This window comes from Eriocheir sinensis, chromosome 8 (genome assembly GCF_024679095.1).
Source record: "Eriocheir sinensis breed Jianghai 21 chromosome 8, ASM2467909v1, whole genome shotgun sequence".
Classification (NCBI taxonomy): Eukaryota; Metazoa; Arthropoda; class Malacostraca; order Decapoda; family Varunidae; genus Eriocheir; species Eriocheir sinensis.
The window spans coordinates 18,991,640-19,018,543 of record NC_066516.1 but is presented as its reverse complement, the minus strand read 5'-3'; the positions used below and the strand labels follow the sequence as shown (position 1 = coordinate 19,018,543).

The 26,904-nt window shown below is 44.3% G+C and overlaps 1 protein-coding gene across 1 annotated transcript in view; it reads left to right on the top strand.

Moving 5' to 3' along the window:
- Positions 1-26,904, top strand: part of LOC126995637 (carbonic anhydrase-related protein 10-like) — a 136,641-nt gene that overhangs the window by 89,916 nt on the left and 19,821 nt on the right. The window lies entirely within an intron of this gene.

Genomic DNA, 26,904 nt, shown 5'->3' with positions numbered 1-26,904 from the left:
GCTACACACACACACACACACACACACACACACACACCATTTATCTCCCCTCGTCCCCCCCTCCCCTCCCCCATGAGATTACCACCCTCTTGTCTCCCCTCCTCTCCTCTCTCTCTCTCTGTCTCTCTCGATCTCTCTCTCTCTCTCTCTCTCTCTCTCAGACTCTCTCTCTCTCTCTCTCTCTCTCTCTCTCTCTCTCTCTCTCTCTCTCTCTCTCTCTCTCTCTCTCTCTCTCTCTCTCTCTCTCTCTCTCTCTCTCTCTCTCTCTCTCTCTCCTCAGCCTCCACCACCCATTTGGACACAAACTTAGTTCCTAAATTTTAAGTTCTACAACGTGACTGCTACGAGGGAACGCTTCGGGCCCGTCCTCCTCCTCCTCCTCCTCCTCCTAATCCTCCTCCTCTTTCTCCTCCTCTTTGCTAATGCTGTTTTCCAAGATTGCTGCAGCGCCGACCTCTGCCTTACCTAAGCGCGGCTGAATTATTGTTTGCCTTCCCCCGCGGCCCCATTCTCCTTGTTACTTATTAACGCAAATTTTCATATCTTGATTATTATTTACGTGGGAGAGTGCTTGCATGCGCTTGTTGTACATTATGCTCTTTTTGGGTGTGTTTGTGCGTTTTGTTTTTGCTGTGTGGGAAGGAGGGGGGGGGGGGTTGTGTGTCAGTTGGGGGGGGGTGGCAGTGTGTGTGTGTGTGTGTGTGTGTGCAAGGTTTTTTTTTCCGTACGTGTCTATTTTTTAGTAGTAGTAGTAGTAGTAGTAGTAGTAGTAGTAGTAGTAGTATTGTGCGCGCCAGGTGTGCTCCAGGTGCTTAACGGCATTAATCAGTTTGTGAATTAGTTTAGAAATATATGTTATTGCATGTTCTCTCTCTCTCTCTCTCTCTCTCTCTCTCTCTCTCTCTCTCTCTCTCTCTCTCTCTCTCTCTCTCTCTCTCTCTCTCTCTCTCTCTCTCTCTCTCTCTCTCTCTCTCTCTCTCTCTCTCTCTCTCTCTCTCTCTCCAAGTAGTGGTAACTGTAACTGACTAAAACCAGAGTAACAGTAATAGTAATAGATCAATCAAAGGTAATAATAATAGTAAGAGAAATCCTTGTCTGCTGAACACATTATTTTTCCTGGCGGGGCGGAGTATGGGGATGCGGAATGGGCGGCGGGGCGGGGCGGGGCGGTCACTTCTTGGCGGCGCAACTCGGGGCGCAGCGTCAGGAGGCGGCGGCGGCACTACAGCGGGCAGCAGGCTCTTCACCACGCGCACTAAACTTGCAGTCTCGCACAAGTACAATGTGAAGTCTGATAGGGTAGCAAGGATTCTAGAGTGTTCTTCTCTAGATTCCTTGTAGTGTAGATAACAGCTCTCACAGACCCCACACCTCGATTTGACGCAACTTTTTCAAAACATTTTAAATCTGCCTTAGATCTAAACTTCAACTTGCAGATTAAACTCTAGGCTCCAGCACATGTGAAAATATCGTCCCTCTTAGCGATCTTCTCTCCCGCCTTTCTCCTCTTCACTCACAGGGAGGACGAGGGGTGAGGGGAGTGAGAAGTTTGCTCTCTTTCTCGTACGGCATTCAATTCTGTATGTATAGGAGCAGCATGTTGCAGGCCTCACTTATTTTTTAAAGCGCTTGATCCCTTTAGTTCTAAATTATTCACGGCCTATTTATAAAAAGTGTAAAACGTTGAAGTTGGATGAAATTAGAATCAGTGTAGACGCTGAATTCCTCAACAGTCCTGGATTCGCTGATAACATGTCTTAACGTGTTGAGTCTTGGGTAGACTAACAAAGAATAATCGAGAAACTGCACAAAATCTAAAAGTGGACGTGAAGATGAAGATGAAGAAAACGAAGGTAATGGTTAATAAATTGGCTTTTTTTTTTTTGTCTTTCCTTCTTCCTATCTCCAGATCTTTCTTCCCTTTTCCTTTCTTTCATTTCTTGCATTTGCTCATTCATCCTTTCTTTACCTCTCATTCTTTTCCCTTTTATTCGTTCTTCCTTACTGATCCATTTTGATGAGTGAGCTAATACTTGTTTTCAGATATTACGCATATTTGTGTCCGAAAAAGAGAGAGAGAATAACTGTAATAGTGTTTGTTACTATTAATCTGTTGTTTCGCAGGTAATTTGATTTCAGATAGATAACGATGCTCTCTCTCTCTCTCTCTCTCTCTCTCTCTCTCTCTCTCTCTCTCTCTCGCTCTCTCTCTCTCTCTCTCTCTCTCTCTCTCTCTCTCTCTCTCTCTCTCTCTCTCTCTCTCTCTCTCTCTCTCTCTCTCTCTCTCTCTCTCTCTCTCTCTATATATATATATATATATATATATATCTCATAATCACCATCAACTCCTCCTCCCCCTTCCTTTGTTATCACACCAATGACAACAACAACACCCCCTCACACCTTCCTTGCCTCACACCATCGGATCGTTGTGCATACCGTCTTGCGCATACTGACTGACTTGCTGGCTGGAGGAGAGAGCCACACAACCTCCCCCTTCTAAAGCTACACACACACTGATGCTCTTTGCTAAATGGCCCTGTTATTACTTGGGGTGTGTTGCGTGCTTCCGTCACTCTCTTCTTCACGCCCCTTTCTCTTCCCATCCTCTCTCTCCCTTCCTCCATTCTCTCCCTCACCTCTTCTTCAGGCCCCCTCCTCTCCCATCCTTACTCCCTTCCCTTCCCTTACTTTCCCTTTTCCTCCCTTCATCTCCTTCCCTCCCGCCCTCCTTTCATTCCCTCACCTCCTTCCCTTACCTTCCATCACTCCCTTCTTCATGCCTCCTTCTCTCCTTCCCTCTCTCCTTTGCATCACCTTATCCATCACTCTCATCTTCATGCCTCCTTCTCTCCCTCCCTCCCTTACCTCAGCTTCCGTGACCTCCCTTACTTTCCGTCACTCTTCTTCACGCCCCCTCTCCTCCCTTCCTCCTTCCCTTACCTCCCTTCCCCTCCATCTAGACATCTCCATGCTAATCTTAACCTGCTTCTTCTCTCTCACACGCACTCCCTCCTCCTCCTCCTCCTCCTCCTCCTCTTCCTCCTCCTCCTGCTCATCCTGCCCCTCCTCTTCCTCTCCCGCCTCTGCAGCAATTAGATCATCTTCATCCCTTTATCCTTCCCCTCCTCCCTTACTCCTTCCCTCCCTCTCTACCTCTTCTCCTCTCTCCCTCTTTTTCTCTTGGTACTATTTTCTTGCGCCTCTACCTGTGTTTAACTACTTAATTACTTGTACTTGATATTTAATTAAGCTGTTCCTTCTACTTATTTTATGTTGGCAGTTTTTATTATTTCTTCTTTATTTCCTTCCCTTGTACTTGCTTTCATATGCACGTCCTCCTCCTCCTCCTCCTCCTCCTCCCCTTCACCTTACTCCTAAGATTATCGACCTCTCGTTCTGTTCCCTTGTTTTATTATTGTTGTTGTTATTATTATTATTATTATTATTATTATTATTATTATTATTATCATTATTATTATTATTATTATTAGCAGTAGTAGTAGTAGTAGTAGTAGTATCAGTGCATAACCGTCCTAGTGCAAGTCCTGGAGTGCATTAGTGATATTCTGTACGGTATGCAATGAGGAAATTCAGTTTAGTCTTGTCTGGTCTAGTCTGCTCTCTCTCTCTCTCTCTCTCTCTCTCTCTCTCTCTCTCTCTCTCTCTCTCTCTCTCTCTCTCTCTCTCTCTCTCTCTCTCTCTCTCTCTCTCTCTCTCTCTCTCTCTCTCTCTCTCTCTCTCTCTCTCTCTCTCTCTCTCCAATGTTTACAGTCCACTCAACAACAAAGAGATTCCAGCCTCTTTGTAAACGGTCCAACTTCACTATACAGTAGTCCTTCCCGTGACGCTATTTCACGTCTCAAGGCGGCTTCACACGGGGCAATTCGCGGCAAGTTTTCCAGCCGGTTAAGAGAGCCAGGTTGCGTTTCGGACCAACACGGGAATTACGGGAAGGGGGAGCAGCTGCCGGGCCGTATTCTCAGACGCTCTCGGCTCGTACAACCAGTATTTCCAAAGGCTATAAAAGAGATTAGTCGGGTTCTCTTGAGTGTTTTCACGTTCATGGTGCAGAAGTCTCATCGAACTATCACCAGGCTCATATAACTACCCATGTTAATTTTTTTTTACAACAAAGGAGACAGCTCAAGGACACACAAAAGGAAACAATAATATAAAAAGACCGCTATAAAAAAAAAACCGCTAATACCAACACAACCTCTACCAAAGCCTTATCAACTGGGATGTTTGAGAAGATGGGCCCAAGATCACCGTGCTCTTCCTGTCCAGACCCGGATGGCGCTATTATTATTATTATTACAGACCGTAAGACCGAGACCAAGCCATTCCTTTGGTCTCATGTGCCTCAGGTTGGTATTCTTAGACTTCCACCACTCACATCAACTACTTCCAAAGGACAAAAAGGAGATCAATTGGGTTCCCATGTGTGCTTTTTTTAGGAAAGATCAAACTACCACCAGGGTCATTAAACTGCTCCTGGAAATGCTTAAAACTCCTACGAAAGCCTTGGCAAATATGTGTGCGCTTCGGGGTCGAAATGTTTAAGAATATGACCGTAGACTTAAACCTGATCGAGGTGTATCAAAGCTCAGGATTGAAAATAGAGAACAGAATAGTTAGTTAAGCCGTAGGAGGAGGACACAAAGGAGCACTAAGGAGTACAAAGGAGCACAAAGGAGCGTGAGCATCTTGGAAATATGAATAAACAAAAAATTGCCTGCGCCATGACGGGCTTGAGCCGACCACCAGGCCCCTGAAGAAAGCCTACCGGCGCTACAGGCGAAGACGTAAAAAAAAAATAATAATAAACGTCATCCTCTTAGTGTGACGAGGGCGGGGGCGGACATGTGTGTGTGTGTGTGTGTGTGTGTGTGTGTGTGTGTGTGTGTGTGTGTGTGTGTGTGTTTACCTATTTACCTATTTGTAGTCTACCGGGCCCGAGCTAACCTCTAATAGTCCTGTCTCCATATCTACATTTATCCAGCCTTTCCTTCATTATGTGTGTGTGTGTGTGTGTGTGTGTGTGTGTGTGTGTGTGTGTGTGTGTGTGTGTGTGTGTGTTACCATCGAGGCCAAGGCAACGAGCTCATTATGAGGGCCGGGGCGGGGCGGCAGTTGGGGCGGGATGAAGGGCGCCATAAGTCAGTGTTAGTGCCAGCGGGGGCGGGGCGGGGCGGGGCGGGGACAGGGGCGGGTCGTGAAGGGAAGGGAAGGGATGGAAATGGGAGGGAAGGAAAGGGACTGAAGGAGGGAAGGGTAGCGTAGAAGGAAAAGAGAACGGAAGGGCAGGAAGGAAAGGGAAGGGAGAGAAAAGGGAAAAGACTGGAATAGACGGAAAGAGATGGGAGAGGGATGGAAAGGAAAGGAGAGGGAGAAAGATGGGAACGGAAGGGAAGGACAAGATTAAAAAAGAGGAAAGGGAAGTGAAAGGAACTGAACGGAGAGGAGAGGGGAAATGATGGGAATGGAAGGAAAAGGAAGGGTAGAGAAGGGACAAGTTGATAGTCACACTCCCTCCGTCAGACTCCTACTCCTCCTCTTCCTCCTCCTCCTCCTTCTCCTCCTCCTCCTCCTCCTCCTGCTGCTTGCTGATAAGGCCTTACACCTGATTACTAACTGGCTGGTTGACTGGTTGACTGGCTCGTGTTTCTCCCTTGCCCTACAATCCGATGCTTATTGGGTGGTGGTGATAGTGGTGGTGGAAGGGTTGATAGTGGTAGTGGTGGTGGAGGTTGTAGTGGTGGTGGTGAACTGAGTGGTGGTGATGCTGGGGAAAGGGAAGAACGGTGGTGCTGGTGATGATGGTTGTGAACTTGTGGTGTTGGTAGTGATGGTGGTGATAGTGGTGATGGTGGTGATAGTGGTGATGGTGGTGATAGTGGTGGTGATGGTGATGATGTTATTTACATTTCCACACATCTCCGTCTCCCTCCTCTTCCTCTCTCTCTCTCACTCTCTCTTTTTTCCCCTTTTCTTTTCCCTCCACTTAATATATCTTTCCTCCCTCACCCTCACTCTCCCTCCCTCCCGGCCTTCCTTTCAGGCGCGCTCACTCCACTTGCCTCGCCGCTCCTCTCCTTTGAAGTGGATGAAATATCAGGTAAATATATATGTGCCTCCGGGATGCGAAGGAGCCACAAAGGGAACAACGTACGAGGAGGGGAAATTTTTAGTCCGGGAGAAGAGCGGCGGGAAGGTTGGCCGCTTAAAAATGTAATGAATAAGAGTACCGAGGCGGCGTCAGGAATGGATGGGTGATGGAGCGCCGTGGGGAAGGAAGGAGAAGAAGAAGAAGAAAAAGAAGGAGAGAGAAAACAGGCAGGGCGGGTTGGGTTGGGTTTTATTTTTAAGTGTTAGTGTTATGGTGAAGTTCTTAGAGAGGAGGAGGAGGAGGAGGAGGAGGAAGAAGAGGTGCTGCTGTTGGTAGATTACGTACGACTCGATCTCACAGCAACGACCACCGCTTTCTTGTTCGTGTGTTTAAAACGTTGTTGTTTTTATATAGGGGAAGAATGACAGTGCAGAAAAACTCCTCAAATAATAGCGCAAGAACATCAATATTTTTTCTTTCTTCTTTGTTGCTGAGGGGAAGAAGACAGTCAGGAACCGGTGCATCAAGGACAGAACCACAAGGACACATAGAAGAAAAGAAAGACGCTAAAATAATTAACTTGGTGCCTCAAGGAAAGAGCACAAGGAGGGAGGAGGAGGAGGAGGAGGAGGAGGAGGAGGAGGAGGAGGAGGAGGAGGAAGAGGAGGAGGAGGAGGAGGAGGAGGAGGAGGAGGAGGAGAAGGAGGTGCTGCTGGTGGACTTTGACTTGAGTTCGCAGCAATGACTACCGCTTTTCTTTTGTTTTTGTGTTTAAAGGACAAAAGAAAATGTATATATCACTTTATTTTTTACGGAAAGAGGCCAAGAGCAAGATACAAAATCCTTTAAAAAATATCTGCACCACGCTTCTCCCACGGAAAAAAAGACCCATTTTCTCAAACATTTCGGGGCAGACACACCCACATTTGATAAGGCTTTCGAGGAGGTTGTGGGAATTTCCATGGGCAGTTTCATGAGCCTAGCGGAAATTTAACGAGAGGCTTCTGCACCGTGAATGTGAAAGAAAAACTCGTGAGAACCAGACTAACATGCTTTTTGGCCTTTGGAAAAATTTGTTGTGAGAGCCGAAAACGTCTCAGAGTAGAGGAAAAAGAAAGACGGTACAGAATGACAAAAAGGAATGATCGGCATAGCTCCGGTGTCTCGACGGCCGGCACTCCCCTCTCGAAAAAGTTAAAGTGATAGAAAGAAGGAAATAGAGTAAAAAGAAGGCTGGTCCAGAATTTACTAAGCAGTGACAGGAGTGAAAAAGTGAAGATACGGACTAACTCTTGCTGCTCTCTTATTTACAAGTGACAAGGACGGAGAGCAGCGTTGCCAGATTATCGTACTCATCACATTGTATTCATCATTTTTTTAGCCTCAAACTCTCGTACCTACACAAATAACGAAAGAATATTAAAGTTAAAGTTAAAACTGTTATTTATTGATGTTTGTTTGTTTGTTTTGCTATAGATATCAGTCAGAAACTACGAAAATGCAATATGGTGTGTACGATAATTTGGCAACGCTGACGGAGAGTGAAGATACGGGCTAACACTTTCATTAGTAACGTGGACAACATGGGGATGAACTTGAGTAGAAATTCTTGTTCAGCTAAAAAATAATTCAATACCTTCCACAACATGTACAGAATCTGCCCCTAGTAAGCAAAAAAAAAATATGACATGTGAAAGGAGCAACGCATGAAAGAATTAACGCCCTAACAACTCTGAAAGCCCTCCTAGAGTGTTTAAAGATTTATGAGAGGAAATATGGAATTCACGAGAGAGAGAGAGAGAGAGAGAGAGAGAGAAAAGGTGAAAAGACAGGAATACACAGAACAGCTAATGAAGACGATAAAGGACACAGTTAGAAGCACAGAGATGCATGAACACAAAAGGTGAAGAATTGCCGGAAGCAGAAACTAATTGAAAAGCAAAATAAGCACCAAAGACGACACACACGCACACACACACACACACACACACACACACACACATACACACACACAAAGCCAGGAAGAAAAACAGCTGTCACGGGCAAGAACTAAGTCGCTTCAGAACAAGTAGCGTCGGGCCGTGGCGGGAAAGAAGTGTTTTCAGGGCACAGTCCCCGGAGCCATTCAGGAGACGAAACACCAAATGGGCGACACAAAGTTAGGTAATTAGTTTCCCTTCGTCAACGCCGCCTCGCCGCCTGCCGCCGCCGCCGGTCACACGCCCACAAGGACACTCTCAAGGCATTTCCTTCCCGCAGACTTTCCCGAGAAGGATTTCAAAGACAAAGACAGACAAAGATGAAACGTTTGTCTTCGGCGCGTACAAAAAACTCCAAAGTTACAAATACACAAGCGCTTCCTTCTTTATGCAAACTCGTAAAACTTTAAAGAGCTTGAGTGGCGAATATATTTTCCTTAGTAAAACTCTCCCAAGAATTATCTCACGGATGAAGAAAGACGGTGCCAGTATAATGACCAACGCCACATCTTCGTACACATAAGAAGATGAAATCGAACACCCACACACACCAAAAAATCCCTCTTTACATAAACAACAAACACAGTTCCCTCTTTATATAAAATTCCCGGAGCACATGACCAACACAAAAGAAGCACGAAAGTAACACCTAACAAAAAATTACCACGTCCGACATTCAAAAACTCTTCGTGACACTTCACAAACTCGATCAAACTTCCCGCAACTAGTAATTCGTCTTTAGCGAGCAGGTACACACACTTACCTAGAAGGACTGTTCCTCATCAACGTCCTGGAAGCGGGGACAAAGGACGGTTCGGACGCTCTAGGCTTCCTCTGAGTACACACCGCAGCTGAGTCCCGTTGGCCATTGTGTTTCCTTGGGTCCTAAAAAGCGTGTCGGGTTCCTTTGTTAAGAGTTGCCTTGCGTGAGTCGCCTTCCTGCGGGTTAGAAAAAAAGATAAAAGAAATGTTTAGATCACTGGGACTGCTGCTCCGATTTCAAATGTGAGATGGAAAAGTGTAGGGTCCGCGTATGGGGGGGAGGGGGGGGGGGGGAGTGTGTGTGTGTGTGTGTGTGTGTGTGTGTGTGTGTGTGTGTGTGTGTGTGTGTGTGTGTGTGTGTGTGTGTGTCGATAAATTACGTCTTCCCCATTCTCGTGCGACATTAAAAATCAAAATATAAAAAACACGATAAAAAAGAAAGAAAAGAACAAAAGACTTGGACTTCTACTTTACGGATCATCATTTCCTTCACCTCCACACGCACACACACACACACACACACACACACACACACACACACACAGACAAAGGATGCGATTTCCTTGGCATTGTCGCTCCCTTAAAATCGCCTACACCTCCCCCCCCTTCCCTAAACTCCTTCTCCCCTCCCCAACACGGCAAGACCCCTTTTATCCTCCCAGTCCCTTATTCTGTATCCCTTCACCCCTTCACCCCTTCCTTATCTTCCAACAGTCCCTTCCACCTCTCTCCAGCACCTTCTAACCCCCTCCTCGGCTGATGACAAAAAAAAATCCCTTAACCCCCTTCCCTTTATTCAGTCTAACCTCCCTTCTCTTCCCTCCCCAGTCCTGTAACCTCTATTATTTCCCTGCCCCCCCCCCCTCTTCCTTACTTCCCTCTCCCTCCCTCCTTTTCCTCCCCTCCCGCTCCTTCTTCCTCTTCCTCTTTTCCCTCTTGTTTATTTTCTTCCTATCTATCCCGTCTCCTTCTTCCTCCTTTTCCTATTCTCTTTCTTCCTTCCGCCTCACCTTTCTTCCTCTTCCTGCCTTCTCCTTTTCCTCTGCCACTTATTCACTATTCCTCCTTACTCCTCACTCCTCCGTCCTCCTTCTCCCCCTTCGGCCTCACTCCTCTCCTCCTTCCTTCCCTTTCCCCTTCTCCCGCCCTTTCCTGTAACACCCATTCACCCTTCCCCCTTACCCCCTATTCCTTCCTCCTCTCTCCACCCTCGCTAATCCCACACATCAGCAGCCACTCTACCGGACGAACGCGACGCCATTACCTGCCCGTTACCTGCCCACGACACACCGCTGAGCCACCTGAGTGTTCCTTGTTCCTACCCCCCCCTTCACCGACACCCCCCCCCAAAACCCACCCATCCCATCCCCCGCACCGCAGCTACTCCAGTCCAACCATTTGTGGGGTGAGCGGGATGTCATTGTTTCTTTTGTTTATTGTTTCTGCTGTTCTTGTTGTGTTTTCTATTGCTGTGATCGTTGTTGTTGTTATTGTCATATTATTACTACTAACACTACTATTATTACCACCATCATCATTAATAATAATAATAATAATAATAATAATAATAATAATAATAATAATAATAATAATAATAATAATCCCATCAAATTCAATATCAAACCTTTTTTTGTCATTTTTTATATAAATCAAGCATCATTTGTACTGTAACAGACTTCCCTTTGTGTCTTTGCGTTTTCCCTCCCTGATATTCCTGCATCGCTCTAAAGCGCTCTGGATAAGTTTTAGTTAATTTACTCCCTGAAGCATCATGATATGCCTTCTGAATGTTAAGCGGGAAAACTTACATTAAATGACAAGGTAATATATAACCTTCTGTGGCAAAGAAATATAAGACCAAAAGTATTGGCTTAGTGTTGCATTAGTTGGATGGACAGAACAAACATGAGAGAAAGTTATAGAAAGTTGTGCAGCCCAGAGGTATAATTATATATTATGTAATCGCAACCTTTACTTAGAGGCCGTCCTGACCTTAATCAAACATAGCTTCAGAACTATTGTTGTATAACTTTAGGGGCAAAGTTGCTGCTACTACAGTGAAATATGCAACTGGTACTCATTCTATATACTTCTTTGTTTGCTTGATAAGAAAACAGAAACCACAGTAACACCTGTTTATAGTGACAAAAACAACACCTTTATTACGAAGATGTCGTTTATGTAGACTTAAGCACCAATGTTACAAACTCCCTTTCCCCAGGACATTCCCTAGACAACAGTTTTAACAATGCAAATCAGCCAGACCCGCTCCATACGACCTTTCTGTGAACCATTTTACGGGTCAGTTGTTACATCTTTATTGGTAACTGTATGGCGCAAGTATGCCAAGAAATAAAGTACTTATAGATATTTTTTGTGGAATTCAACGAGGGCGGAAATAGTTTAGAAGCTGCTGTTAGTTTCTAGCAATAAGTGACACCTCTCAATAAGGAAGAATTTGTAATATCAGTGAAGATGTATTTATGTCTTCAAAACACAAGGATGATATTACAGCACAACCGATAAAGACGCCTGACAGATGACCAGCCATTCTTTAACACAACAAACAGAGTGTACACGGGGCCTCCTCCTCATTTGATCCCCTTTTCCTTGTCCATCCATTGCGTTTATCGTCCCGGCGCGTCAAGTCCAGCCCATATATACGCCCTCGTGCCCCTTGATCGCCCCCTCGCTCACTCCCGCGCCTGGCCACCTGTCCCCGCGGAGGTATATTGCTCGTCAGGGCCTGCGCCGTATTTTTCGTTTGGCCTTATTCTTGTTCAATTATTCAGCTCCTGCTAGTTTATTGACGACTAGCTTTATCAGGCTTCCCCTCGACTCTAATTCTCTAGTTTCTCTGTCTCTCTGTTTCTGTGCTCTCTCTCTCTCTCTCTCTCTCTCTCTCTCTCTCTCTCTCTCTCTCTCTCTCTCTCTCTCTCTCTCTCTCTCTCTCTCTCTCTCTCTCTCTCTCTCTCTCTCTCTCTCTCTCTCTCTCTCTCTCTCTCTCTCTCTCTCTCTCTCTGTGTGTGTGTGTGTGTGTGTGTCGTTAGCTTACTCCTCACGTCTGAGTGCTTTATGTTCGTTCCGCGGCCCATCAATACGTGTGCGAGGCTACTCCTATGCCCACAGCACAGAACTCCGCCTGACGAGCTGCCGCGAAAGGCTTAAAAGCATTGCGGGCGTCAAAAGTACGAGCTGGCAGGTTACTTAAGATTTTAAAACGGCAAGAAAAAGACAGCGAATGAAATTAATAACAATAGTGCATTTAAGACAGGTGACTCTTTAACTCGATCAAATACTACACCCTCCTCTCCGCTCGTTCATATACATAAACTTCATGATATCAAGAACCCAGATCAATTAGCAACAGGCTGGGTATCAAAATACACCCCATAGTACTCTCAAACATTGCACACAGCTGTCTCTACGTAGGTGACTCTTTGAACAGATAATTAAAAACTAGTCTCCTTTTCGCTCGTACCTAAATACCTACTTCAAGACATCAAGAACCCAGATCAACTAACAATAGGCTGGGTAACACGATGCACCCCTACGGTACCCTCTCACTTTGCACACCAGCCTGCAGATCCCCCTATAAACAAACTGGGTAACAATATACCATCCCTACAGTACTCCCACACGTTGAACACCAGCCTACAGATCTCACCATAAACAGGCTGGGTAACAAGATGAACCCCATAGTAATCCCACACATTGCACACCAGCCTGCAGATCCCAACACCATCACTATGCTTCTACTGTCAACACCACGACCACTACTACTACTGCTTCTACTGTTACAATCCGAGGCAGCAGTAGTAGCAGAGCCAGTCGAGCCTGAAGCACCAACACCGCCCCATCCCATCCCGTGCCTCCGCTACTCCCGGATAGACAGACAGGCAGAGAGACGGACAGACACATGGACAGACGTACGGATACCGCGTGTGCAGGCCGGAGCGCCGTGCATCACCGCGGCAGTAGTCATTTGTTTACACCCCCAGATGGCCTCCGATGTTCTCTGGCGGAGTCGTATATTGCTTAGAGGAGAACCACTTCCCCTTCACGCCGCCCCCGTTATTGCTTTTCAATACCGCGGCGCCGGAGACAAGTTGCTGAATATTCCGCCGGTAACTTCACTACTGCATGATAAACTCCGACACTCTCTCTCTCTCTCGCTCTCCGCCCGTGCCTCGCTTTCTCTATCTCTCTCTCCCTCTCTCTCTTACTTTGCACGTTCGCCGCCGCCACCTTCGTTAACAGCCCTTGCCTACCCCCCTCCACCCCCCTCCTCCTTCCTCCAGTCTCCCGCCACTTTCCTGAAGCAACGCGCCAAGGAAAGATTTTTTTTGTGTGTGAGATAACTGAGGGTGAGAGAGTTCACGCAGACTTCATGGCCAACTTTCTTAAGCGTGCATTGAGGCGACGGTTTCCCTGCTCTCTCTCTCTCTCTCTCTCTCTCTCTCTCTCTCTCTCTCTCTCTCTCTCTCTCTCTCTCTCTCTCTCTCTCTCTCTCTCTTGAAGGAAGGAAGGAAGGAAGGAGGTACGGAGGGAAGGAAGGAAGAAAGGAAAGAAGGAAAGAAGGGAGGAAGAAAGGAAGGAAAAAATAAAGGAAGGAAGGAAGAGACGATGGAAAGCAGGAAGGAAGAAAGGAAGGAAGGGAGGAAAGAATAAAGGAAGGAAGGCAGAGACGATGAAAGACAGGAAGGAAGGAAGGAAGGAGGGAAGAGACGATGGAAGGAAGGAAGGCAGAGACGATGAAAGACAGGAAGGAAGGAAGGAAGGAGGAAAGAAACGATGGAAGGAAGGAAGGGGAAGAGGAAAGGGAGTGAGCGTGCCTGGGAGTGATGTCTGAAAATAGTTTAGGTGGAAAAATATGGAGAGGAAAAGTTGCTTAATGTCTGGAGTCTGTGTTGGAAAGTGTGTAAGTTGTATATGATGTAATTTCTCCGGATTCTAACAGGTGGTGCGCTCACATTAATTAGTACACCTGTTTATGCCAATTACCTGTTTGAGACACCACGTACTCCCTCACCTTTTTACACCTTTTCGCTCTAAATCTTATGCAACCAAAACCACAACCAACAGACAAAAAGCAGACGATCTCGAAGCATCTTTTCACTCTCAATTTTACGCAACCAAAATTCAGAAGGATGGAAAGAAAGAAGAGACGATGGAAGGAAGGAAGGAAGAAAGGAATGAATGAATGAATTAAGGAAGGAAGGAAGAAAGAAAGAAAAGTAGCATAAAAGGAATGAAGGAAAAAAGGAAGGAAGGAGGAAAGGGAGGAGGGTAAAGAAACAGACGACCTCGAAGCGCTTCAATAAATATATCAAAACTGTACCACAAGTTAACTACAGGGCCTCAGACGATGTTAAACCACTTCATTAAAACGTCGGAACAACTAAGAGGAAACAAATCTTGAACCACCACAATAAGATGCTGAAAATGTACCCCGAACTAAAACACAAGCAACACACACAGCGCAGAGGACCTTCAACCACCCCAGTAATATATTGAAAAAGAAGTAGAGACAAAACAAGATCTGAATGTGGGACTTCGGGATCAGCCACTCTCCCGCCTCTCCTCAACCATTCAGCCATTCAGCCAGCGTCTCCGTGATTGCCCGAGTGGAGTCCCGGATCAATACAGGCGAGGATGTGCTCTACAAGTCTGATTGTAGCGCCTAACTGCCGGCGGACATGATTGGGGATTCGCTGTGGACGATTTAATTGCCTGAGGGAAACACGGGAGGGGAGGAAAATGTGATCCGCTTGATGCCTTTCTTCCCTTTCTCGGTAGTGTGTAAGTGTTTTTGTTAAGAGCGATGGTGGTACTCTTTTTTTTTTTTTGGGGGGGGGGGGGAGCGTTGGTGCTATTTCGTTGTTGTTGTTGTTGCTGTTGTTGAGAGCGTAGGTGTTAGATGTTTTTGGTGAGAGCGTTCGTTGGTGTTATTTTTCCAGAGCGTTGGTGTTATTTTTTTTTTAGACCGTTGGTATTGTTTTTGTTGTTGTTGTTGCTGTTGTTGCTGTTGTTGAGAGCGTGTTTGTTAGATGTTTTTGGTGAGAGAGAGAGTTGGTGTTATTTTTTCAGTGTTGGTGTTATTTTTTTAGAGCATTGGTGTTACTTTGTTGTTGTTGTTGCTGTTGGTGGTGGTGGTGGTGGTGGTGGTGAATGTTTTTGTTGAGAGCGTTGGTGTTAGATGTATACCTCGTGAAAAGACAGTAAAAGGTTCCGCAGGCGAGCCAAACAAGGGAGACAGAACCACTATGAACCGAATCCTCATGAACGGCACGAAATAACTTGTAGGGCAGCAACTTCAACCCTATAAAATCACGGCCGCTCTTATTCACTTCGGCTGCAGAACCTTTACATACTGTCTTTTCACACGGTAAACGTCTAAACACGTGGGTCGTATTAAAAGACATACCGCCGCCTAAGAACACATAATTGACAAGGCTTTCGTAGGAGTTGTGGGCATTTCCAGGGGTAGTTTTATGACCCTGGTGGTAGTTTGACCCTTCTTCTGTACCATTTGACAAGACTTTCGTAGGAGTTGTGGGCATTTCCAGGGGTAGTTTTATGACCCTGGTGGTAGTTTGACCCTTCTTCTGTACCATTTGACAAGACTTTCGTAGGAGTTGTGGGCATTTCCAGGGGTAGTTTTATGACCCTGGTGGTAGTTTGACCCTTCTTCTGTACCATTTGACAAGACTTTCGTAGGAGTTGTGGGCATTTCCAGGGGTAGTTTTATGACCCTGGTGGTAGTTTGACCCTTCTTCTGTACCATTTGACAAGACTTTCGTAGGAGTTGTGTGCATTTCCAGGGGTAGTTTTATGACCCTGGTGGTAGTTTGACCCTTCTTCTGTACCATTTGACAAGACTTTCGTAGGAGTTGTGTGCATTTCCAGGGGTAGTTTTATGACCCTGGTGATAGTTTGACCCTTCTTCTGTACCATTTGACAAGACTTTCGTAGGAGTTGTGGGCATTCCCAGGGGTAGTTTTATGACCCTGGTGGTAGTTTGACCCTTCTTCTGTACCCTGAGCCTAAAAAAACACTCATTTAAACCCGATTGATCCCCTCTTTGACCTTTGGAAATAGCTGATGTGAGAAGCGAAAGTGTCTTGTGGTACCAGCCAGTGCTATCTTTACCACTGCCTCGAATGAAACCTCTGTCTCTTCCAAATTTAAATTACACTAAACATTTTACAAAGAAAAAATGCTACCTAGAGACCTAAGATATTTATGCCGTGTGTTGGCTGAGAATGAAGGGTTTTTTTTATGTGATTTTATCGTGAATGAAGGTAAGTAAAGTCTGACCTCTCCACCACGGTTCCCCTTGTAGCTATAGATTACTTAATTCCTAATATACTTCCTAATATACGACTTAGAGACCCAAGATTTTTATGCAGAGATTGGCTGAGAATGATTTTTTATACTTTATTTTACATGTGATTTACCGTAAATGAAGTTAAGTACAGTCTGACCCCTCCACCCCGGTTCCCATCGAATAGATTATCTCGCCCTCATTGTGTACCGCGTTCAGTCACTCCCTAACGTGCACTTCTCAAACAATGGTCATGTGGTATCGTTGAAGCCTCTCCCACCACACCATCACGCATCACTATGTTTGCGGGCTTTTTTTCATTAGTTTTCTTCTTTTTTTATTTTTAAGCCCTTGGACTGCCTCCTTTGCTGTAAAAAAATATATATAGTATGAAATCAAACTTCAACTTTCTTACCTTATGATTGTACAGTCGCCCTAGAACGACAACCCTATCCCAAAACATGAACTAATAATTATGAAAGCGACCAAAAACACACGCCTTAGACAGTAGACATAAATCTTTCTCTCTATCATTCACTCACTCTCTTTTCTATCGTTCATGAGTTGGGTGATACTTTTTTTATGGACAACCGTGCCGCGACAAAACTCATAAAAGGTTGGACGCCCACCTGCGCTAAATTGACGTGCTCCCGTTGTGCATGGCTTTAATTCTCCTCCCTGTTATTGCAGCCCCACAGAAATGTTTAACTCTATGATGTTTGTAGTAATAGTAACCTAATGTCGCATCCCATTGTTTTCTGAAGTACTGTAACACCATATAACACCCCCATGGACACAAAAAAAACACCCAAATAAACACACACACACACACACACACACACACACACACACACACACACACACACACACACACACAGCTAACAGTCCGTTTCACCAACTCATTCAACATTCCTCATTGTAAGTCTTCACACACGCAGCAGCAGCAGCGTCACAAACTTCCAAACGCATATACGCTATAAAGTTACTAGGCGTGTCTCAGTCTCGTAAACAAACGCCTTCATTTCCATTAATCCTCAGAATCCCGGCTTTTTGAGGTGTTGGGTGAAAAGACAGACACGGACATCGCCAGGAGACACAGACACAGACAGGTTGAGAGCACTATTCTTAATTTTTCCTTTGGTATTATCATCAGTTTATCCTCTATTTCTTGCAATGATTCCCAAGAATATTCAGTACGTAATCAGCACCAGCAGACACGGATACAGAGAGATTAAGAGCTCTATTTATATATTTTTCTCTATTATCATCATCTTATCCTCTGTTTTTTGCAGTAATTTCTGAGTCTTCAGTACATAATCATCCCCAGCAGGTCCAGACACAGAGAGACAGGCTGGGAGCTCTTAAAGTATGCTGCGGGTGGTAGACGTAGACGACTGTTGCTTCGACTTGTGAAAAACGTCTCTTTATGGAACAACGTAATCTCCCGAGAAAAGAAAAACACGACAACCTACAATACGTACCTGCTAGCTATTTTACACCAATGACTTATACGAAACACACGGATGGAGTGTTTTAATCTGTTTTTACGATACCCGGCACTCACTCAGTATCCAACCCGTAGCCGATGAAGGAGAAAATTCTTTTGAGACGTAATACTCACACTCTCGTAGGTACACACACACACACACACACACACACACACACACAAGTCCCCACTCGTACATGCATTTGCCTCTATGATTATTTCGGTTTTCATTGTGTATATAACCAGTAGGCTGATCCACATGTACTCGTATTCTACATGCAACATGACTCACTTGCCTTCCTGCACCGGTGTATAGACGCCTTGACCGGGTGTGGGTGACGCGGGGATCAGACAAAGTTAAGAGTTACTTCGGCGTTTGGTAAAAGCATCACGACAGAGGTTCAGGGTTGGTTTTCACTGCCGCACCATGGTATCACACACACACACACACACACACACACACACACACACACACGTTTGTATTGAAGCGAGGTATGTGGGGGGTGGGGGATTTTGTGTGTGTGTGTGTGTGTGTGTGTGAATGGATGGATGGATTCGTGGGTGTGAGTTTATGACCATGCGCAGTTTTTTTTATTTTTTTATATACCTTTTAGAACATAGTATCCCTTCTATTCTTACAACTTTTAATTTCGTATATGACATTGAATTCACGTACTCCTCGTCACTACAGAATCTTATTGCAGGTATGTGAAACAACGGGATGGTAAAGATTAAATATGCAAATAAATTAGTCAGGCAAACACGCGTGTGGTAATTGATAATTGCGAGGAATACAATAAACTCGCGCTATTTACATACGCAAACCTGAGTGACGTGCGGCCCCGTGTTGTTGTTGTTTGTTTAACTGTGCCGTGAATGTGTTGGCAGCGGCGGCTCACGTTCATACGCCCCACACCCACACATAACCCACATAACGAACCCCAGCCTAGTTAATTAGCAGAGTACATAATTGCTGCCACCATTACCGAGGACCAGCCAGCCAGCCAGTCAGTCAGCCAGTCAGCCAGTCACCCAGCCAGTCAGTCAACCAACCAGCCAGTCAGCCAGTCAGTCAGTCAGCCAGCCAGCCAGTCAGTCAGTCAGTTAGTAAGTCAGACAGCCAGCCTTCCAAACAGACAACCAGACAGCCAACCATATAGACAGAATGATAGAACGACCGCAAGCCAGCCAGCCGCAGCTTCCCACGTCGAGCAGGGCTCAATGTTTGGATGAGTAGCGTGACTGACTGACTAAAGAGCGCTTATGTGACTGGCTTAAACTGGTACATTACTCCACACGAAACGCCACCAGTCACACAGCTTCTCTTGGCAGTAATCTCCCATCCCAGCACATACACACACACACACACACACACACACACACACACACACACACACACACACACACACACACACACACACACACACACACACACACACACACACTTTTAGATAACGCTGAAGTGTGAATAAATAATAAATAAATAAATAAATAAATAGCTTTTCGCTGATTAACCAACATCCCTTAACTTGCTTTAAAAGTTCAACCAAAACAAAATCAATCTTTTTCTCTTACTTTCTTACTTTCTCTACTTCTACTCTCTCTCTCTCTCTCTCTCTCTCTCTCTCTCTCTCTCTCTCTCTCTCTCTCTCTCTCTCTCTCTCTCTCTCTCTCTCCTACTTCTTTTCTCCCAATGTAATCGTGTAGAGTAAGAAAAGGTCATCTCCGGCACATCCACCCTTTCCACTCCCCTCTAGAGTTTACAAAAAAAGACGAGAAGTTTGGTATTCTGAGGCGACCGCTACTGGACACTACTGGGCGAGAGGAAGTTCTGGGAGGGAAGATCATCTGTCAGTGGAGGGCATGAATAAGAGAGAGAGAGAGAGAGAGAGAGAGAGAGAGAGAGAGAGAGAGAGAGAGAGAGAGAGAGAGAGAGAGAGAGAGATGGAAAGAGAAGGAAAGAGAAGGAAGAAAGACAATTTAAAAAGAAAGATATAGAAAGATAAAGAAAACAGGGAAAAGAATAAAAAGGAGGAAAGAAAGAAAAACGAAAAGAAAAAAAGAAAATGGAAAAATACATAGAAATAAATAAAAAAGATAGGAAAAAGAAGGAAAGGTAACAGCAAAGAGAGAGAGAGAGAGAGAGAGAGAGAATAACCTCCTTAGCCCTCTAAAGCACTGCCCCGGTAAACAGAGCCATTATAGGTCAAGGCTCTCATTAGTTTGCTATTCCTCTCGACAAGGTGAATGGCAGGCAGACTCGCTTTACTTTCCAGGCTGCTTCCTTTTTTATTCTCCTCGTCTCTGAACCGGTGCTGTCTCTCTGTATCTTGCTGCTCTCTTAATTGCTCGCGTGATGGACGGCCGCTATTTCTCTCCTCAACAGTTTTATATTAGTGGTGAGTGAAAAGGTTGTTTGACTTCAACTTTACTCTCTCTCTCTCTCTCTCTCTCTCTCTCTCTCTCTCTCTGCTGCTACTTTTCCTTCTTTTTCTATTTTACTATTTATTTCTATGTATTTTTCCATTTCCTTTGTTTCTTTTATTTTTTCTTTATTTTTTCTTTCTTTCTTTTCTTTTATTCTTTTCCCTTTTTTTCTTTTTCTTTCTTTTTAAATTTTCTTTCTTTTTTCCTCTCTCTCTCTCTCTCTCTCTCTCTCTCTCTCTCTCTCTCTCTCTCTCTCTCTCTCTCTCTCTCCGTTTCACCCCTGAGCTACTATACCTCCTTTGCGGTATAATAGTGACCAGAACCAAGATGAGAATACTAACTGGATATTTAGACATTGATCTTTGCATCCCCACCTGCCTGAAGTGCCTCATGTAATTTAACTGTATTCTTCCCTAGTGCCTTATTTATGTACCTGTTCTCAAGACAAGCCTAGTAGGACTCATCGTGATATTGTGCAGTGTCGAGTGTTATCTTTATAGGTAATAGATATATAGTTATTTAGATGATTTTGATTCTCTCTCTCAGTGCTAAGTATATGTACTTGTTCACCTGGCACAAGAAAGGAATGAGCCTTAACTAGAGGGTCTGTGAGAAAGTGAAAGCTGCGGTGTTCAGTGTTATTACCTGTACGTGCATGTATGGAAGGGTTGCTTGTTCTTTAATCGCCCTACCTTGCAATGACTACGTACCAATCGTAAAGATGCAAGTATTTACAAAAGAGAAAACTAAGAAAAAAATTATTGCATATGACGACGATCTCAATGGGATACATATATTTGTCGTTTGTACACACACACACACACACACACACACACACACACACACACACACACACACACACACACACACACACGAGGCATCTCTTTCATTTGACGGGATTACGTTTCATGAAAAATAAATAATGTTTAATGAAACTGAATTAAATCATATATAATAAAGAAAAAAAGTAAAGTGAAGGGAGAGAAACAGCCGGCAAACCCCCTTTCACGAACATTGACAGATTAGAATGTGAATCAAACATGAAAGTCCTTTGTCCCTTTCACACGCCGGTAAATACCACACGTTCAAGTGTTTGACTTTACTTACGCGACGACACAAGTGCGTAAAGACGAGTGAGTTTGCCCAAGTGCACGTGTAGCAATAAACACTCGGGAAAGAAGTGCTGGATTAGTCATTGGACTCCTTTACAGTGGCACTCAGGACACAAAGAGAGATGAAAGGTCTGTTGCATAATATATAAAAAAACATAAACGTAAAACTATTTGGAGGAAGGATCCTGGATATTAGTACGAACAAAATTCTTCCCATTTAGTTAGATACATTAAATTATTCCTTCTACAGAGAAAATTAAGGGAAGGAAGTAAACTGTTCCCTGTAGAAGTCGATAAAATTAGTAGCAGTGATGTCTTTCCTGCCGTTAATTATAAGAGAAAAAGTATTCCACGTAGACTAGAAAATCATCCCACGTATAAAAATAGGTTATCACAGGTATAAAAAATATTAGGTTATTCCACTTATAATAAAAAAATGTTATCCCACGTAGAGATAAAAAAAAAAATATTCTGAATCCCCACTAAGAAAGACCGTTACAGATTGCACCTTGTATACATGCATAATCTATACATCAAGAGAAGATCAAGACGGTACTTTTCGCCCAGCTGTCGCCGTGACGCAAATGGTCCCTTGTGTGTTCTTTGATGGCGGGATTATACCTTAATGAAGAGGAAGGAATCAATTAGCTACCCACCCACTCACCACCCAAAGAGAGAGAGAGAGAGAGAGAGAGAGAGAGAGAGAGAGAGAGAGAGAGAGAGAGAGAGAGAGAAAATGAGAACTTCGTTACGATATTGCAAAGTTAAAATACAGTCGAAAACACAAAATTATAGATGTCACTAAATTTCTCTGATATAAAAATAATAATAATAATAATAATAATAATAATAATAATAATAATAATAATAATAATAATAATAATAATAATAATAATAATAATAATAATAATAATAATAATAATAATAATAATAATAATAATAATAACACTCCTAATCCACTTACCATCCATCACATGAGCGATAAATCTGTGCCGAGTCAAGTGCTGGGTCATCTACCGCCCCATTATGTGTTACTGACTGACTGACTGACTGACTTACTCACTGACTAACTGACTCCCAAACTGTCGACCTACAGACCAAAATGACTGGCAATCAAGACACCTCTCCACACGAAACTGACCTCTCTTCTGGCCTCTCGTTTTTTTTCTTTTGTTTGTAGGAATGTTTAGCGGGCTTTTTTGTTGTTGTTGTTGTTTTTATTGTTTGCCCTTGAGCTGCTTCCATTGCTGTAAAAAAAATGCAAAATTGACAGACTGAATGAATGACTAACCTGCTGACTGACTGACTGACTGACTGACTGGCCCGATAATTCAATGACAAGACACGTGCATAAAAGGGCAACATATTTCATTGTGTATTATTCCTTGTGTATGTATGTATTATGTATGTATGAGGCCAAACTACCATGTCCTGTTCTGCCTTTCATTCCCTGTCCTGACCTGTCCCGTCCTGACCTATCCCTATCCTAACCTGTCCTTCTCTGCCTTGTCTTATCCTACCCTCCCCTTCCCTGCCATATACATCTCACCCAATCATGCCCTACCTTGTCCTACCCTGTTCATTGTCCTGCCATGCCCTGCTCTGTCTTGCCCAGCTCAACCTTTTCCTTTCCTTTTTATTCCTTTCTTTTCCTTTATTTTTTTGCCCTGACCTGCCCTACCCAGTTCAGCCTTTTCCTTTCCTTTCCTTTTCCTTTATTTTCCTTTCCTCTCCTTTCCTTCTTGCTCTCTTCTGCCTTGTCCTGTTCTGCCCCAACAAAGACATAAGTATCCCATCCCTATAAATCACTACCATAGACCCCCTGATCTCTTTATCCCCCTGACCTGACTCCCTGACTCTCCCCTTTATCTCCCTCATCTGAACCCCTTACCCTTTAACTTAACCCTGATCTAACCCTTTTTTTATCTCATACTGATCCGACTCATCACCACCATCTTCCCTGACCTTACCTAACCCCCCTGACCGTGACCTATCCCCCCCCCCCCTCTGCCAAGATCAATAGTGGTATTAGCATATTCATACAGACTCTAAGCCGTAACGAGGGGAGATGAGCGGTGGGGAGTGAGCACTGACCCCTTGATTCTTCCCTCCCGTCCCCATCCTCCTCCATCATTCTTACCCTATAGCCTTTGTTTTTGCCCTACCTTCCCTTTCCTCCTCCTCCCTTCTCCCTCTCTCTTCTCCCCTTACCTCATTTACCTCCCTCTAGTTATGTCTCTTCATCTCTCTCTTCCCCTTATTTATCTCCCCTTTCTTCCCTTCACCTCTTCTTCCTCTCTCGTCTCCACAGTCCCTTCCCTACTTCCCTTTTTCTCTATAATTTATCCCTTCACTCACTTCTCTCCTTTCTCTCTTTTCCTTCCCTTCACCCCCTTCCCCTTCCCCCTTTCTCTTTCCCCCTCTTTCCCTCCCTTTCAAGCTTACCCTATACACATCCCTCCACAGCCACACTTTGGTAATGAGAGAGTTTGGTGGTGGTGGTGGTGGTGGCCCAGGTGCGCATTGCTCCTGTAATTAGTCCGGCCCCGCCACTCACCTGCCTCCAGTGCCGCAATTAATGCCTAACCACCCGTGCCTCCCCATAGTGCCACGCTGCGCCCCATCTTTGACTAATCATGCTTCCCTTTAGCCTCGTAGTGCCCCGATTTGAGAGGGTCGCGGTGGGATGGTATAGAGAAGAGGTGATTCGTCTCTCTGTATATATAAGTGTAGATACTCGTTGTGTTGGTATCTTGAGAGGTGTTAATAACTTCTCTCTTCAGCCCATTTGCATCGTGGTGCCCACGTTTGAGAGAGTTATGACGAGATTGTATAGAGAGGTGATTTTTCTCTATATATACTCCGTATGTTGTAAGGTTTTAAATGCCAGCTGTTCCGACAAACTGAAGGGCATTTGATTTCTTCTGTATCTTTGTCTCGCGGTGCCATAGTTTGAGTGTCACGGCGGGATAGTATAGAGAAAAGGTAACTCTTCTCTCTCTATATATATGTACGTGTAGATGCCCATTGTGCCCGTATAATTAAAGGTATTGATAACGCCTTCCTTCTATCTTTTTGCCTCGTGGGGCCTCGATCTGAGTGAATCACGGCGGGATGATAATAGAATAAATGTGATCTTTCACCTTCTCTCTTTATTTCAATACGAATATTTGGAACCATGAGATCCCCCCCCCTCCCCCCCCCCTGCATGTTCTTGGTTATCGAATTAAATTTAAAGGAGTGATTTATAGGCACGTAGGTGAAGACTTAACAGAAAAAACGGGGTACAAACAAACATTAATGGAACGATATACATTAGTTCTTCGGAGGTATTTTAAGAATGAAGCGGTATTTAGTAGATAAGCGATGGGATGATATTCGTTTAGTTACCCATACTCCTTGATGTAAAAAAAATATATATAACACAAAGTCCTTATTGACGAAGCGCAGGAGCTGATTCACGCGCGACATTCTCAAATACCGTGTGAAGGATTTTATTGTGACTTCTCCGGCCCGACGACTATGCAAAACGGTTTGTCAGCTTCCATTCCTTACAATATTTAAGCTCTCTCTCTCTCTCTCTCTCTCTCTCTCTCTCTCTCTCTCTCTCTCTCTCTCTCTCTCTCTCTCTCTCTCTCTCTCTCTGCTTTTTTCTTCTCTTTATTTTCTATTTCTTATTTTTCTTTCTTTTTCCCAGTTCCATTTACCTCGTTTTTTTTATTTTGCTTTGTTTTTTTCGTTGTTGCCTTCTCTCTCTCTCTCTCTCTCTCTCTCTCTCTCTCTCTCTCTCTCTCTCTCTCTCTCTCTCTCTCTCTCTCTCTCTCTCTCTCTCTCTCTCTCTCTCTCTCTCTCTCTCTCTCGACCCTAACCCCTCGTCGGCCCTCTTGAGGAGTCATTCAAGCTGCTTCCTGAAGGCTGCCCAATGGGAGAAGGGGGGCGGCAGCAGCAGCAGAGGAAGGAGAGTCAGTAGGAAGAGAGAAGGAGGAGGAGGAGGAGGAGGAGGAGGAGGAGAGGAAAGAGCACCAACAACAGGAACAAGAGCAGCATCATGATAAGCAACAGGAGGAACATAAATGGGAGGAATAGAGACAACGGAAACTACTGAAGGAGGAGGAGGAGAAGGAGGAGGAAGAGCAGAAGGAGGAGGAGGAGGTGGTAACAAGAACATAAACAAGAAAAACAAAAACAAAAACACATAGAACAAGAACAAGAAAAACAAAAACAAAACCAAGAAAGAGAGGCAAGGGGGGGCAGGAGGAGGAGGAGGAGGAGGAGGAGGAAGGAAAGACGGAAGGAAGGGAAGCGTACATCTTGTCATGAGACTTTGGAACAAGTTTAAAACACTTACCAAGCTTGTCATTCCCACTTGTCTGTCTGTAGGTCGGCCTCTCTCTCTCTCTCTCTCTCTCTCTCTCTCTCTCTCTCTCTCTCTCTCTCTCTCTCTCTCTCTCTCTCGATATCTCAGTTTGTTAGTCTATCTATCCGTCTGTCTACCTGTGTTAATATATATTTGTTCGTCTGTCTTTATCTTTGTGTATCTGTCTGTTTGTTAATCTGTCTGCTTGTATGTGGCTATTGTTAATGTTGTTATTGTCGACAGTGGTGGTAGTTTGGTGGTAGTGGTGGTGAACTGATGGTATTAGCTGGCATTCTTGATGATGGCGGTGCTGGTGGTAGTGGTGGTGATCGAAGTGGTGATGGTGCTGTTGGTGGTGTGTGTGTGTGTGTGGGGGGGGGCTTAAGTCTCCCCCCCCCCACCATTCCATCACTTCATCCTTTCAACTCCACAACACCGTCAATCAGCACCACTTTACATACAAAAATTTTACCGCCTTCGTCTCTCTCTCTCTCTCTCTCTCTCTCTCTCTCTCTCTCTCTCTCTCTCTCTCTATATAAATATCTAAATATATATATATATATATATATATATATATATATATATATATATATATATATATATATATATATATATATATTTTTTTTTTTTTTCCCAAACTTTTTATCTCTCCTACCTCTCTCCTTCTTTCCTACCCTCTCTTTCATTCTTCCCTTCCTACTTTTCTTACCCTTTTATTTTTACTTCTCTTACTTTCTTCATTTTCTTCTCGATTTAGTCTTTGATGTAGTTTCCACCTCGTCTCTGAGAGAGAGAGAGAGAGAGAGAGAGAGAGAGAGAGAGAGAGAGAAAATTCACGTCACCCCAATAATTTGACCTTTCTGAAGCAAATGCCGCGGAATAACGGAACACACACACACACACACACACACACATACATACCTACACACACATACACACGCACGCACAAGGTAAGCAGGGTGACAGACAGGTAAACGCATTCGAAAGACACAAAAATCTAAGAAAAATATAGTAAAAGATATTATTTGTTCTATATTTCTGAGGAACAAAAGACGGCTACTGTGATTTTATTTTCTTAAGTGAATACCAGGGAACGTAAAAGAAACCTTGGCTCCAGCACCATCAATACCACCAACAACAACAATAATTCCAGCACCATAACAGCCGTCCATGACCTAAACAAACCTCCCTCCATTTTTTCCTATTTTCTTCCATTGTCCGTTCCTCCTTCTTCCTCCCTAACCTCTTGTATTGTCTACATTGAGAAGGAACAACTTTATAATGTATGAAAGTGGCCATTTGATCAGCACAACTTAATTCTAAATAGTTAGCCATTCCCTCT